Source organism: Helianthus annuus, chromosome 9, assembly GCF_002127325.2.
Source record: "Helianthus annuus cultivar XRQ/B chromosome 9, HanXRQr2.0-SUNRISE, whole genome shotgun sequence".
Taxonomy (NCBI): Eukaryota; Viridiplantae; Streptophyta; class Magnoliopsida; order Asterales; family Asteraceae; genus Helianthus; species Helianthus annuus.
Genome location: NC_035441.2, coordinates 62,052,631 through 62,067,660, shown reverse-complemented (window position 1 = coordinate 62,067,660; position 15,030 = coordinate 62,052,631). Strand labels below are relative to the sequence as shown.

General features: G+C 36.2%; 2 long non-coding RNA genes across 3 annotated transcripts; one reads left to right on the top strand and one right to left on the bottom strand.

Annotated features, from left to right (window-relative positions):
* Positions 1–3,997: 3,997 nt before the first annotated feature.
* LOC110874403 lies at positions 3,998–5,513 on the bottom strand. Of its 2 annotated transcripts, XR_002555919.2 has the most exons (4): positions 5,387–5,513; positions 4,756–4,811; positions 4,587–4,671; positions 3,998–4,208 (listed from the first exon to the last, which is right to left on the bottom strand). It is a non-coding gene; the product is annotated as an uncharacterized LOC110874403 (long non-coding RNA). The 2 variants fall into 2 exon arrangements; XR_002555918.2 differs by lacking the exon at positions 3,998–4,208 and having other exon boundaries at positions 4,560–4,671.
* Positions 5,514–7,680: 2,167 nt separating this feature from the next.
* On the top strand, positions 7,681–8,245 carry LOC110874404. The gene is made up of 2 exons (XR_002555920.2): positions 7,681–7,959; positions 8,084–8,245. It is a non-coding gene; the product is annotated as an uncharacterized LOC110874404 (long non-coding RNA).
* The last annotated feature ends 6,785 nt before the right edge of the window (positions 8,246–15,030 follow it).

The window sequence follows — 15,030 nt, the reverse complement described above, 5'->3', positions numbered from 1 at the left end:
TCGAAGCGGAAGCGCAAGGTGTGACCACGAAAGGTTTTCATAACATTCGATAGTAAGCGTCTATATGATTTAAAAATAATCCAATGATGTCAAATGTATATTACTTGAAAAGATGTTTACAAAACCATAGTATTTCGTTTGCATACATGAACCATACTCTTCAAGTTTCACAAATATATTTAAACAAATCATAAAACTTGATACCTAGGCTTTGGCCTATATATCATCGCACGAAGGTGAGAGATATAAGAAAAAAAACCCCAAAATGACTTTTTTTATGCAATCCTAGTCCTTGAGTTCCAAAAACCATACAACGTTGTTTATTTCCCTGAAATACATGTTAAGTAAAAATGTCAACATAATGTCAGTGAGTTCATAGGTTTTGCTTTACATAAATGAATCTTTGAAACATTTGATAACTTTGAATAAAACCAGTATGCATAATGCCAATGAAATTCGTTGATCAATTAATGTTTGCTATGACATTAGCATATGTGTCGACATAAGTTAGTAACCGAACCTTGATAATGTTTCCGTCATACCAAGCCACTAAATCCTAGTGATGCACGACTTGCCAGACACAAAAGCACTCCCACAGGGTATCAAGGACCAGGAGTGGAGCTTGCCCACACTCAATAGATCTATCCAATTGTTCCTCGGTGTGACTAATGGCTACTAAATGCACTACCGCTTATGCACACATAATGATCTAGTCGATTTCACTCCATAACTATCATACCATTGTGTAACATGTGTCTCCCCCTAATTTTGAAAATAAAATATTTAAAAGAGGGGCCGTGAAACTCACAAGCTGCGTTCCGTGCACAACGCTAGCAATACACAATGTTCCATGTATCGTCTTCGATGTACAAGTCTTTCACCAATTCTTGTTAAGACTTAACGTTGGTGGATGATTGTCCGAATGACCATGTATGTATATTATCACATATATACATATATTCTTATGCACACTTGTTTGGATAATGTCCGGCGCCTAGCCCCCATGTATAAACTCGTGTCCCACACGCTTGTTTCGTTTAGTAAAAATAAAATATTTTTATGTCTAAATATAAATTTTCCTTTGTGACATATCGTTTTCACTAATCGATAGTTTAATCAAAATATATTCATCCTCAAATATAAACATATTTTTCTGAGTTCGATGCTTGTTAAAGATAACTAGATGTAAGACCCCGCCGCGTTGCGGCTGGGGCTTACACATTCAGCCGGCATGGGTTAGTTAAACAATTAAACATCCATACATGAGCACCACGTTGCGGCTCGGTGCTTACAAATTCAGCCAACATAGCGGCACGGGTGAGTAACAACGAAACATCATGCATGAGCTAGATTCACACAGTTGATATGATGGGTTGGTTAACAACTTAACATAATACATAAGCTAGATCCACAAAAGACCAACTTTAATTCAGTAAGAATAATAAAAAAAATTACAAAACTAAATAAGTAAATTTGAAAACAAATTCAGCAAGAATAATAAAATATAAAACCAAATAATTAAATTTAAGAACAAATAAAAAGTAATGTAATCACTAATTAATCTATGTTGTTTTAGGTATTATTTTAGCATAGCATATTTAAGATTTATTTTGGATTTCTAAAACTGTTATTCTTCATTTCTTCGTAAGTAATTTTATAATACAAATCTAATCCTTATTTAATGGAACTAATGGAGTAATGATTCTCGTTACTGATTAAATTGATCAACATCTAGTACAATTGATCAACAAAACAACTAAAACCTAAAGTACGCTTTTTATAATACTGAAACATAAAATTACTTAAGAAAACAACATAAGATTTTAACACTAACTTCAACTGTCTTCATCCTTAAAACCAGTTAATTTTCAAATGTTTCAATTGTTCGTCGTATCATAGTTAATTTTAAAATTACTTAAGACCATGACTGTTAACTCAAAGCTTTCTAAAACCAAGAGATGGAAGCAGCAGGCGAGGTACGGTCGAAGCACCATCACCATCGCATCTTCAACTTCGGTGTTTTCCGGTGAGCAAAGCCCCCTCCAGCATGTCCTCTGTTCAGTCAGACCTGTTGAAGCCTCTCGTAAAAAAAAAGTTACTGAAGCACGAAACCATCTGCCAATCCTAAACACCAACCAATAATTTCTTCCCCATTTCCTCCTTTCTCTAAAACTCTAAACTTTCCAAGAAATAAGCATCTGTCTGCTTCAATCTTTCTTGATTTTCATATTTCTATCCAAAAACAATCAAAAGATTTCGTTTCTATTTAGAAACATGATTTTTTTGTCTCACCAGTAAGGCGCAACCATCACCACCGGTCATTGTCCCTACCCTCTATTCCGGCGAATGCCCTACGGCGGCGGCGACGACAACAAAATCCACTGGTTTGGAGTTCCGATCACCAAAACGATAAGGACAAAAGGCGATGTGGTGGGGGCAAGGTGGTGGCAGGTATCAGCCTTGCTAGTCATGAGAAAGTGAGGAGAGTAGATAGAGAAAGTATGAGAGAGAGATAGAGGGAAAGTCTGTAACATGAGATGGTGACATGCCTGTTTGTAAAAAGTGATCAATGTGGTGGCAAAACTTGAAAAGGACACCTAATTGTCAATAGTGACTCACTATAGCTTGAGTACATGGTTTTATAATAAACCATTGTTCAACTTTATAAGCTGAAAGTACAACTTGTAATGCCTAAGAATGTTAAAATTTAATAGTATATAAATATTCTTAACATTATCCTTGTTTACTTGTGGTAACTCGTTTGTTGTCACCATATCTTGTTTACTTTCCTTGTATATGTATACATATATATACACTTTCCAATCCATTTGTGTGTGGCGTAGTTGCATGTATACATGTGTACATGTATTCTACTTTTAATCTCGTATTTTACTAAGTGTGTTAAAATATACGTACGCACGTATATGTACGCATATATGTATATACATTTATCCCTTGATTAGTTCATACTTAATATCTTGTCGGTTTTTCAGGTAAACATATTTTAGGAAAATATATTCTTATGATCACTTAAAAATAATATATTTTTGTGATCGGTTGTAAAATATGTATATTTCTTGTATGACATCGAAAATATATATTTTCATTACTTGTCCGAATATATATATATATATATATATATTTACCAAGGTGTGTTAATATATATTTTTTATCCAATATGTATATAGAAACGGGATCAGGAGAAAACAGTGAAAAGTGTGAAAACGGTGAGAACGGTGAAAAGATTTCTTAATATATTTTTTATCGTACGAAAGTGTCTGGGACAACTCGGACGACTTGCGAAACTCAAGTTGTGTTTTTCATAGTTTTTCCAAGAATTTTCAATGAATTAGTTTGAATTTTGATCTGATTCTTTCAAGGATTAATTAAAACATGATTTCGCACATTATATCCATAAATTAGAAAATTTTGTCCATGAATTCGAAGTTAATTTTGCGTTTTAAGTAGAAAGAAGATGAGTATAAGAAATGAGAGTAGAAAGATGATGTTATCAGATCCAAATCGGCTTGAAATATGCTTGATTTTGCTGGTATCTTGTGTTCTAAGTCCTTGAAACCGGTCTCTAAGCTCTGATACCACTTGATAGGACCGTTTCGGTGCTCCCGAATGCTTCGACCGGCTAATACATCTTCATATCTCGTGCGGAATCCGAGTATGAAGATGACATGCACAAGAACAAGCTAATTAAACTGGTTTCTATTGATTATTTGAAGTTACAGAACCACAAAACCAAATAGACAGAGTTTCCCCTCTGTTCCACCAAAAAAATGCAAATGACAAGACCTGAACCTCTAATTATTGAAACACCCACTTTTTTTCACATCCGAAAATAACAAAAATGACATACAAACTTTTTAACGAAAATTGGGCATGACCCGTTCGTACAATAGTCGATTCCCTACTTTAAACAAACTTCATTCAAAATTAAGTGCTACGACACTTTTTTTTAAAGATAATGAAGTTGCAACCATAACAAAATTCATTACAAGTATTTTGACCAAAATACCCAAATTAAGATTTTAAAGAAAATGTCCAAACAATTTATGAACATCCTAGACTTAACTTTAACATTTACATCACAAAAATCATTTTGATCGTTTTACAAGAAGGCGACTTTAACCGGAAGCGCATATATGGGTGATGTGGTGTATTCGATCCGAGCTCGCCATCCTAAGCATGAGATTTACCTACATCCATAACATAAACTTGCAAGTTAGTTTGGATAAAACATATTACTAATACAATTTTAGCTTTTTCCTCATTATTATTTGACCCATTACCGAGTCACTTCGTCTTTACATCATTTCATTTCATTGGAATTTCTCATACAATAATTCCATTTTAACGGATATCATGCCATTTAACTTCCATCACCATAAATCATCATATTTCATCCGACCCGTTCTCACGGATCATGCATATTCTTACTTTCTCGATTATTATACTCCACTAGTTTGACTTAAAAAAGTCAATACTTAGTTATCTTAACTTTATAAGAAATTCATCCTATTTGACCCGTTTAACTACGGATTAATACATCATCAAGAATAACATCATTTTCATACTTTAGACCCATTTGCACGGGTCGTCAATACACTTTTTCTCTTTTCCTACTATCAATTCGCATTAAGGCATTTTTATTATAGATTCCTGCATAAAAACATCAAACAATTATTAACAAGAGAACCAACATAAAATCTACATTCTACATGAGCGAAGTTCATAAGAACTTACCGTGGTCTTGAGTTCCTTGCGCTTTGGAGTGGCTTGTTCCTTCCTCCTTCTTTGTCCTATACATCACAACTTCATATACTTAGCTTTCAAAAATTTCATTACTCTCACATTCCTTGTCATACAATATAATGTTTATGAACCACATACATTCTCACCATGATCATATCTCATCAATTTAGCAAGTATTCATATAAAATCACAACTAAATTAATTTAGTCATTTCATCGAACACATGGCGTGCGTACCATCCACAAAGCATAAGTACAAGTATCTTAAGTACATTCTTCCCTAATTCATTCTTTGATTAGCATAAACATCCTTAATTTCCCAATTTGCCAACCTATCTATAAACATCTAATTCTAATTCAATTACTCATCAAGGTTTCATCAACATTTTGCTTCAATCATCAACATCATACTAACTAACATATAGAGGGTTCTACAAATTATAAATCATCCTATAGCATACAAGTGGGTTTTACCCCAAATCATCACTATACACAAAATTAAACATATTTTACCATCTACATATTCATAACAACTATCACTCAGGTTAAATTTCACATTACATTCATAGATTACACAAAACCCCACTTAATCAAACATCACCAAAACACTTAATTCGACTTACTTGATGTTAGAGACACTTAAGGAATCCATCTCCTAACTCATGCATTGATAATTCAGCCTTTTCCTCCTTTAATTTTGTAAAATTTTGAAGAACTAGGGTTTCCCCTTGCTCTCCCTCTTGTTCGATCGCACACAGCCAGGAGAAATATTGCCCCCCCCCCCCTTTTATCAATTTTCATTGCACATTTACATATTAGCCCCTTGTCTTTTAAAGTGTGTTTAAATTTGTTATTTCCCATACTAACTTGGTCTTTTTCTTTTATTTAACTTAGTTACATACATATATTTTAAACTTACTATCATTTTCTTATGGTACTGTTTTATAGTTACCATTTTCTGTTATTTAGCATCACGAACATAATATTATTTTTATAACATACGAAATTTGGGGTGTTATAAGTCTATCTCCCTTAAAGAAGGTTTCGTCCCCGAAACCTGAATACATACATTCTTACGAGTTTATCTGTATCCCTTCGTAATTACATACCTCGAACTTCGATAACATGCTTTCATTCGATCATCCCTCGTGATGAATCAGTCGTTGTTGCTACTCTAAACTTGTCTAATACATTTGGTAATTCAATATTGTATGAATCAAAGCGATCCTATTACATTATTTCATGATTATCATTCATTTGTTCAAGCTGATTTCTTAAAACTTATCTGTCAGATTATTCATTCCCGCATGCCTCTAACATCTACTTAGGGGAATTAATTATCATAATATTCATACTTTTTCATTCCTATTCATTCATATTAATTCACAAATCAAACATCATTCAATAGTTTCTAACTATTTAGTTTCTATATACTCCCCATCCTTCCAAGGCCAATATCAAGCAAAATTTCTTTCATGTCATTTGCTTGATAGTTCTTTTCATACTTTTCTTCCAATACCTTCGTGTAATCTTTACCCGATACCAATATTTCTTCCACTGATGATCTATCATAACTGCATGGTTAACCACAACTTAATGTATACGTTTATACAAATCGTGTACATACCATCCTGTTCTAACCTCTTTACCGCCTATCCCTAGGTTACAAGGGCCAACATAAGTCTTTAATCACGCTATCAATATGATCGTGTAAACAATACTTACATTTGAGCAACTCATATTACACGAGGTGTCTTACTCAGCTATACTTGTCATCACATTCCATAGCTGGCATACATACGTCATTCCTTCTAGCAATTGTAATACTAAGGCAATTACCCAACATTGTACCTCAAAGGGTTAATTCTTATCAACCTAGGTTCCGCTACATACGAGATTATAAGCTTATTACATATGCCACTCCATTTCACGTATGAGTTACATAAAATTTGGCACAACCATTCATTCGACAATTGAGACTACATTCTACCACGTAGGGTTGTTTTATAATACGAACCAAGAATCATGCGTATAAAAAAAATTTTAACTCTCAAACATTTCTTTAGAGGTTTATCTTCTAATAATTCCTCACATACGATAGGGGACTCGACAAAGGGTAAGAGTTATTCAAATATCCATTCAAATATTCATCATATTTTACATTCCACTTAACCCCTCTTTATGTAACATTCCTCCTCTATCAGATACGCATTCTTATATTTTCATTCTAGCTTCCTTCGACGTTAACCTTTCACATTTTCCATACAATTCTTTCTAATTTTTTTTAATTTGGCATACAAAATGTGTACCCCTCTTTCTTAATAGTTCCTCGTTTTTCTTTCCTTTCTGTTACCCATTTTCCGATATGCGGGTCGACTCTTACCATCTTTCCATCATGACATTTCAAGATATCTAATAACCATACTTTATAATAAACAAGAATTTAGGGCCGCCATTATTTCCCGTATTGATACTAAGATTATAAGTTATTTACTAGCATTATGAGTCATTTACTTCTGCCTTCCACGTTACTAACCGTACTTGTTCCTTCACTATGTCGTTAGAAACAATAATGCTCACCATGAGCCTACTACTTGATTTCTCTATTATTAATATTATCATTCTTCCTAGTCACCCCCTCTTGTGACGTAAAAAAAAATCTTTGCCTACTAAAGTATGTGTGTGTATATATATACATAGGGTGGGGTTCCTCTACAAAGTGTGTTTTTCCTACAAAGTGTAGGAAGCCATCTTAGCCATAGGATGAGAGTGTTTAATGGTTGAGATTACCTTGGTGGCATTTTGGTAATATTTGTGTGTTAAAAATAAATTGTTTTAATAGATTAGGGGTATTTCGGACATTATGCGTGTTTTAAATATGTCATACAACTATCGACATAAACCCACCTCCCTACATTCATGCATTTTTTTCCTCTTTCCAAACACACACTTCTAGAAACCTCAATCATAGCAAAATTAGCTAGAAATGGATTTAGATAACAAATTCCCACTCAAATACAATTGTGGTTTTTTTTTGTTCCAGGAAATTGAAAATCCATCATCGATGTGTTTATTATTATTTTTTTTTTTTGATTTTCTTGCAAGAGAAAGGTTCAGGAACATTAAGACAATGCAAAAAATTGAAGCTCTGATCTATTCCAAAAAAAACATTTCAAGAAGGGATCATCGGGCAAAGGTGTGTTTTTTCTATATACTTCAAGCCTAGGGTTTGAAAGTTGTTTTGATTGTAAGCGATCAAAGTATATTTATACCAGTGTGTTATACGGGAACATGATGTGTTGTAGCTTGCTTTTGGTTAGATCATGCGCTTGCAGTATCCAATGGGTTGGGTTGAAGACGAAGGCAATGGGTTGTGTTGAAGACAAAGGCACTGATTGATGTGGTTGTTAAAAAAAATTCTGGATGTTGTGTTCAAAGTAGTGTGTTTTATGCTATATTTGTTTGTTTGCATTCCTTTTTTATTGGTTGTTGGGCAAACTGTGTTTTAATATAATGGATCTAAATTGCTTATTTGATATGGATAAAAATATGTTTGATAGTAAATGTACCATGAGTATGTTCAAAGATGACGAATTATGATCTTTTTACATCTGGTGTGTTATATACACTATAACACAACATGAAGAACTCAATATTATGTTTTATAGTAGATGTACCATTAGTGTGTTCAAAGGTGGCCAGTTATGATATTTTTACTCTAGTGTTACATATACACTATAAGACATCATGAAGAACCTAATATTTATAAACACAATCTCAAGAAAAAAAACATGCCATTTGTGAATCATAAACTGGTATAACACATCCTGATGAAACCAATAATTAACAAAACACAAACATCATGATTACAAAGACGTGTCCTTCTTATAACATAAACTGCTATGACACATTGTGAAACTTGTAACCAATAAAACACAATGTGGAGAAATTATTCATGAATGATTATATGGCGTGTTGTGTGTGACTAATAAAACACAACGTGAAGAATTCTTCATGAATCAATCTTTGCAATTTTAAGTAACTGTAGGTTTTAAATTAATAGAATATATTATGTTTCCTTAAAAATCTCCTTTTTTGTTTATGATATAATGATATTCCATAAATAAGATAATTATTTGATTACCTTTATGCCCTTTAGTAAAAATACTCTATATGCCACATGTCACTGTAAGATCGCTTCCTACACTTTGTAGGAAAAGTAGGCTTTGTAGCCAACTCCTACCCTATATATACATATACATATACTTGCCTCAACATTTAGTGACTTTATTACTATTGGTTACTTGTTAATCCATTCTTACAGTATGGACTAATTCGCACATTTGTACTTCCTTACTGGTTTGAGACATACTTGTTTTCATTTTACCATTTCTTACAAAAATCTCTATCCTCGTCAGTGCTTAAATCATCCATCTAGGTCTTAGCCTATTATTCATATAGTCCTCATAAGTCGATTATCACATGCTTAATACGCAACGTGTTCGGAGCATACTTCTTTCATCATAATCTTATTACCTCAACATCTTTCTACGTATATATATAATTACTTACACCATTATATGTTACCACATTTGTCATATGTTTTACTCTTACTTATATAACCCGTTTAGGTCTACGGCGATTAACTATCAACATATCCCTACTCACATTCCCACAATCAGTGGCAACATATCTCACATACGTTCACATACGCATCATTTATATATATATATATATATATATATATATATAGTGGGGATCCTACGGAAAGTGTGTTTTTCCTAGAAAGTCTAGGAAGCGACATGGGCCATCCAATGGGTGTGTTTAATGGTTGAGATCATCTTGGTGGCATTTTGGTAATATGTATTTCTTAAAAATAGGATTATTTAATTAACCAGGGGTAGATATGTCATTTAGCTTGTTTTAAATATGGAAATAATTGTCATTCCATAACCACCCCACATTTCATGCGATTCTCTCTCTCTCTCCCTTCTCTCTCTCTCTCTCTCTCTCTTCCTTCTATCCTTCATGAAGAAACACATCAAGAAAACACATCGTATTAATCTGCTTGCTAATCTGCTTGCTGTTAAAACACAGCGTCAAGAAATCCTCCAGCATTACCAGCATGGATGGTAAAACACAGTGTATGAATCTGCTTGCTGTTAAAACACAACTGTATGAATCTGAATGTTAAAACACAACTGTATGAATCTGCTTGCTGTTAAAACACAACTGTATGAATATGAATGCTAAAACACAATTGTATGAATCTACTTGTTGTTAAAACACAACTGTATGAATCTGCTTGCTGCTAAAGCACAACTGTATGAATCTGAATGCTAAAACACAATTGTATGAATCTGCCTGCTGTTAAAACACAACTGTATGAATCTGAATGCTAAAACACAACTGTATGAATTTGCTTGCTGCTAAAACACAACTGTATTAATTTGCTTGTTGTTAAAACACATCGTCAAGAAAACGGAGATGATACGAACAGTATTTGAATGGTGATGATGAACTCGGAGATGGTGGAGATGGAGAACTGTTTGACGATGACGAAGACGAAGAAGGAGAAGGTTGCGAAATACAAAAAAAATCTTGGAGAAACAGTTTCCATAATTATAGGCATTGTTAGTTAATGAGAGATAAAATTCCAAAAATAAAATAAAATGTCAAATTACACAAGTGCGCTTTTAGTTAAAATCCCTCCATGCCACGTGTCACATTCTTATTGCTTCCTAGACTTTCTAGGAAAAACCCACTTTCTACCTAACTCCTCCTATATATATATATATATATATATATGTGTGTGTGTGTGTGTGTGTGTGTGTGTGTGTGTTCTTTTTGTCCTACATTATGCTTGACCAACCAGGCTATTTGTGCCACTATCACACCCCAACCGATGGCGGAATCATCGGGGCATGGCACTGAGCGAAACAGATTGTTCAGAAGTTTCCACAACAACTATTCATAAAATCCAGTTATAGATACGTCCCATACCGTATCCCGAATAAACAAATACATTATTACAGATAACATCCAAACAAGTAATTCTGTTCCGACAACTCAGATTTAACATAAATAAATATTGTTCAATGCTTCTAAGACCCAGCCTGACAAGATCTACAGACAACTATGCCCTAGTTGCTTGTTCCTGACAGACAACTATTTGTTGGGGGCCTCTAAAGCTTTATTCTAGCTTCACTTCCCTAGCAAGCAAATATCTTAAACACATGTCACATAAGTTAAAATAAAGTCAATACATGAAATGTAAAGGTGAGCATACAAGTTTGATAGTAACATATAGAGTTCGAATAGTTTACGCATAACCAGCACGTACACAGAGGGAAATGATGCATGTTAATTATCGACATGGATCTATCGATACCAACGACTGCGGGTTGACTGTCCGAGACAGTTCGCAATACATGATTACCATCGTAATCCATGCAAGTAATTGTCCTTAACAACCCTCGTGAGAACGGGTGCTGAGTCCAAACTATAGTACTACATTGCTAAGGCAGGTAGACGGCATTCCACGTGTAAACATAACAACAAGCATACATTTAGTCACGTAATACATGCAATCGGTTAGCGTTCAAATAGTTTGAATAGTGTATCCGATTGTGATTTTGATAAGTAACGTATGTAACACCCAAAAGTGCTAAAGCAAAAAGGGATTCGAGTATACTCACAGTGGTTGATTATGGATTGAAGGGAGCGCTGAGAGTAGGGTTAGCCTGAATAGTTTGATAGCACAATAATGAGTAACGCGGAAATGCAAACGAGTGTAAATGGATCGAATAGCCTGGTCGATCGAACAGCAGGTTCGATCGAACGGGCTGTTCGTTCGGTTTGAAAGTCCGTTTGAACAGTCCTGTTCGATCGACCGATAGACTCGATCGGCTGGACCATTCGAGTGGATTGTCTCTTCCTCTGATGTGTTTGTGTATGATGGTTTGAACTTTTGAAGTTTTTGTTGTAGTATTTGAGAACACTGAAGTGTTCGTACCTTTCAGGTCGATCGATCGAACGGTCTGTTCGATTGGCCGGCTTAACCGATCGGTTAGGAACTTCAGAAGTAGTCCTCAACAGGATGTCACTCGATCGAATAGCATGCTCGATCGGGTGGCACTCCATACTACTAACGAGTTGTAAAATCGATTAAGTGTTGAAGCATAGTATCTCATGATCTGAAGAGTAATGTTTACCAATCGAGTAGCATATTCGATCGAACATCACTTCGTCAATAGCATACTTCATGAAGTTTGAAAAGTCTGGGACCATGTGCTAGCCGATTGGCTGGCCCGGTCGATCGGCTGGTATGTCCGATCGGCTGGGTTGTTCGTTCGAATAGCCTAGCCTTTCGACCAGCAATCCTGACCTGGTCGGCCTATATTCTAACACTTGGCTGTTTGATTATTTGTTATGATTTCAAGGTATTTTGACAGCGAGTTAAACCATAGAGCGTGGGTTCTTACTTGCTTCACCAGTTCGGACAGGAATCACCCAAGTCCGGCCGGTGAGCTCGTTCGGATCGGTAGTTTAGCGTTTAACCCGAAAATGTTAAGATTCTTGCGAATCTTAGTTTGTTTATGTGGAAATCGGTTAGATATAAGCTATTCATGGTTGAATGAGGCCAAAGTATGATGTTCTTCAAGAACACCATGATGACATCATCCAAGAACACTTAGATCTTGGTGATTTCACAGTTAGAAATCAAGTTTTGAAAGATAGAAAGGTGTAGAATCGTGTAATGATAAAAAACGTACAAGAATTAGAGTGAAAACTTACCGAAGTTGAGAGAAATCTGAGAAAAGGTGAAGAACAAGGGCTGGTTCGGTCAGAGCTTTCCAAAAGTAGAAAGAGTGACAATGACAGGGCTATTTATAGGCTCCAAATGAGGAAAGTGTCAACCGATCGGCCAGGACCTCCGATCGAATGGCCTGCTCGATCGAACAACCTGTTCGATCGGCTGGCCTGTTCGATCAGCAACCCTTTTCGAGTGTTTCGCGACGGTTTTCAATATTTCGATTTCGATGGACAATGATACGAATACGATAGAGTTCCTAGTCAAATTACTTTCAGTCCCAACTACTATATCTAACATACAATCATCTGCAATTCACGTTTCGATGTCGGTTTCGATTGAGTTTGATTGCTTTTCGAGTTTTGATTCGAGTTTCGGTTGATCACCACACAAATCATAAAGTAAACACGCACAGGTAACACATAAGGCACACACACGTATAACCACACCAAAATTCGCGTAATTCGAGTTTCGAGTTCGATGATAGTTAGATCGGTTTGATTACTGATTAGTTAACTTTATCGCATTGTTACTTCCTACTATTCACAGTCGTAAATCGGTCGCATTGGTTAAACATTCGATCATTTTATTTAGACAACACTTACTCCACATAATACAAAAGCAAAAAGAAACATTAACAGTCAAAGAAGTCAAAGTTGACTTGGACTTTGACTTTGACTTTGACATTCGGAAACACAGGGTGTTACAGCCTCCCCTTGTTTAGGGAATTTCGTCCCGAAATTAGGCTCGAAGCTGCACATCACCGTGAGTCATTTTACAATTTGATGCTTCAGATCTTTATTCAAATAACTGCGGGTACTTGGCCTTCATGTCGCTTTCGAGTTCCCAAGTGAACTCCGCGCCTCGTTTGCCTTCCCATCGGACTTTCACGATAGGGATGCGTGAGCGCCTGAGTTGCTTGGTTCGGCGATCCATGATTTCGACAGGCTTTTCCACGAAGTGTATGGTTTCGTTGACCTGAAGATCGTCGAGTGGTACGACTAGATCATGATCAGCTAGGCACTTTCGGAGGTTAGAGACGTGGAAAGTCGGGTGGACGTTACTGAGTTCCTCCGGTAGTTCGAGTCTGTAGGCGACTTTTCCGATCCTTTCCAGAATCTTAAAAGGTCCAACATACCGAGGCGCTAGTTTCCCTTTCTTGCCAAATCTGACTACACCCTTCCAAGGGGATACCTTTAGGAGTACGTAGTCGCCAACGTCAAATTCAAGGGGCTTGCGTCTTCTATCGGCGTAACTTTTCTGTCTACTCCGAGCTTTCACCAAGTTGTCTCGAATTTGGTGGATTTTGTCAGTCGTTTCTTGTAGTATCTCGGGACCGGTTAGTTGCGAATGACCGATCTTGTGCCACACAATAGGCGATCGACATCTCCTTCCAGACAAAGCCTCAAAGGGTGCCATTTGGATGCTGGCATGATAGCTGTTGTTATACGAGGATTCGACTAGCGGCAGGTGTTTGTTCCAACTACCACCAAAATCTATGACACACGCACGAACCATGTCTTCAAGAGTACGGATCGTTCTCTCAGTCTGTCCGTCGGTTTGAGGATGGAATGCGGTACTCAAATTAAGCGACGTGCCAAGCGCTGCTTGAAATGTTCCCCACAGTCTCGAGGTAAACCGAGCATCACAGTCTGAGATGATGTCGCGAGGCTTACCATGATTACAAATGATCTCGTCGGTGTAGATATGGGCTAGTCGTTCCACCTTGTAGTCTTCTCGTATTGGCAAGAAGTGGGTTGATTTGGTCAGACGATCAACTATAACCCAAATACTGTCGTGACCTGATGGCGTGGGAGGGAGTTTCGTTATGAAATCCATAACTATACTCTCCCACTTCCATATAGGTATCGGCGGTTGTTCGAGTAAGCCAGAAGGTCTTTGATGTTCAGCCTTGACTCTTGCACAAGTTAAGCAATTTCCAACATAAAGAGCGATATCCCGTTTCATGCCCGGCCACCAGTACTTATAACGCAGGTCCTGGTACATCTTATCAGCACCGGGATGAATAGAATATCGGGATTTGTTGTCACGGCCCTCAGCCCTGGTTTGACCCGGTCCAGAGCCGCGACGCAGGAAATCCCGTGGTATTTAATTTAGGCGACAGCGGAAGTCTTTTAATACAGGATCTTTTAATACTCAAAATGCCCGTTTACTTTATTACATAAAGTTTAGGGATAAAACCCTGTAATTTACAATAAGATGATTTCACAGGGAAATCTTTATTTTTCAAAACATGTTTCTTTATTTATTCACATTGAGCCACTTGTCTAAGCTTGTAGTGCTCCACGGCACTTTTCTTTCCTCACAACAAATCACCTAAAACATGTTTGAAAAAGGTTTTGTCAGCGGGGAAATACTGAGTGAATCATTCTTTTTATGTAAAAATCATGTTTAGTTATAATTTACAGTATTAAGAGCGATTACAATGTTTCT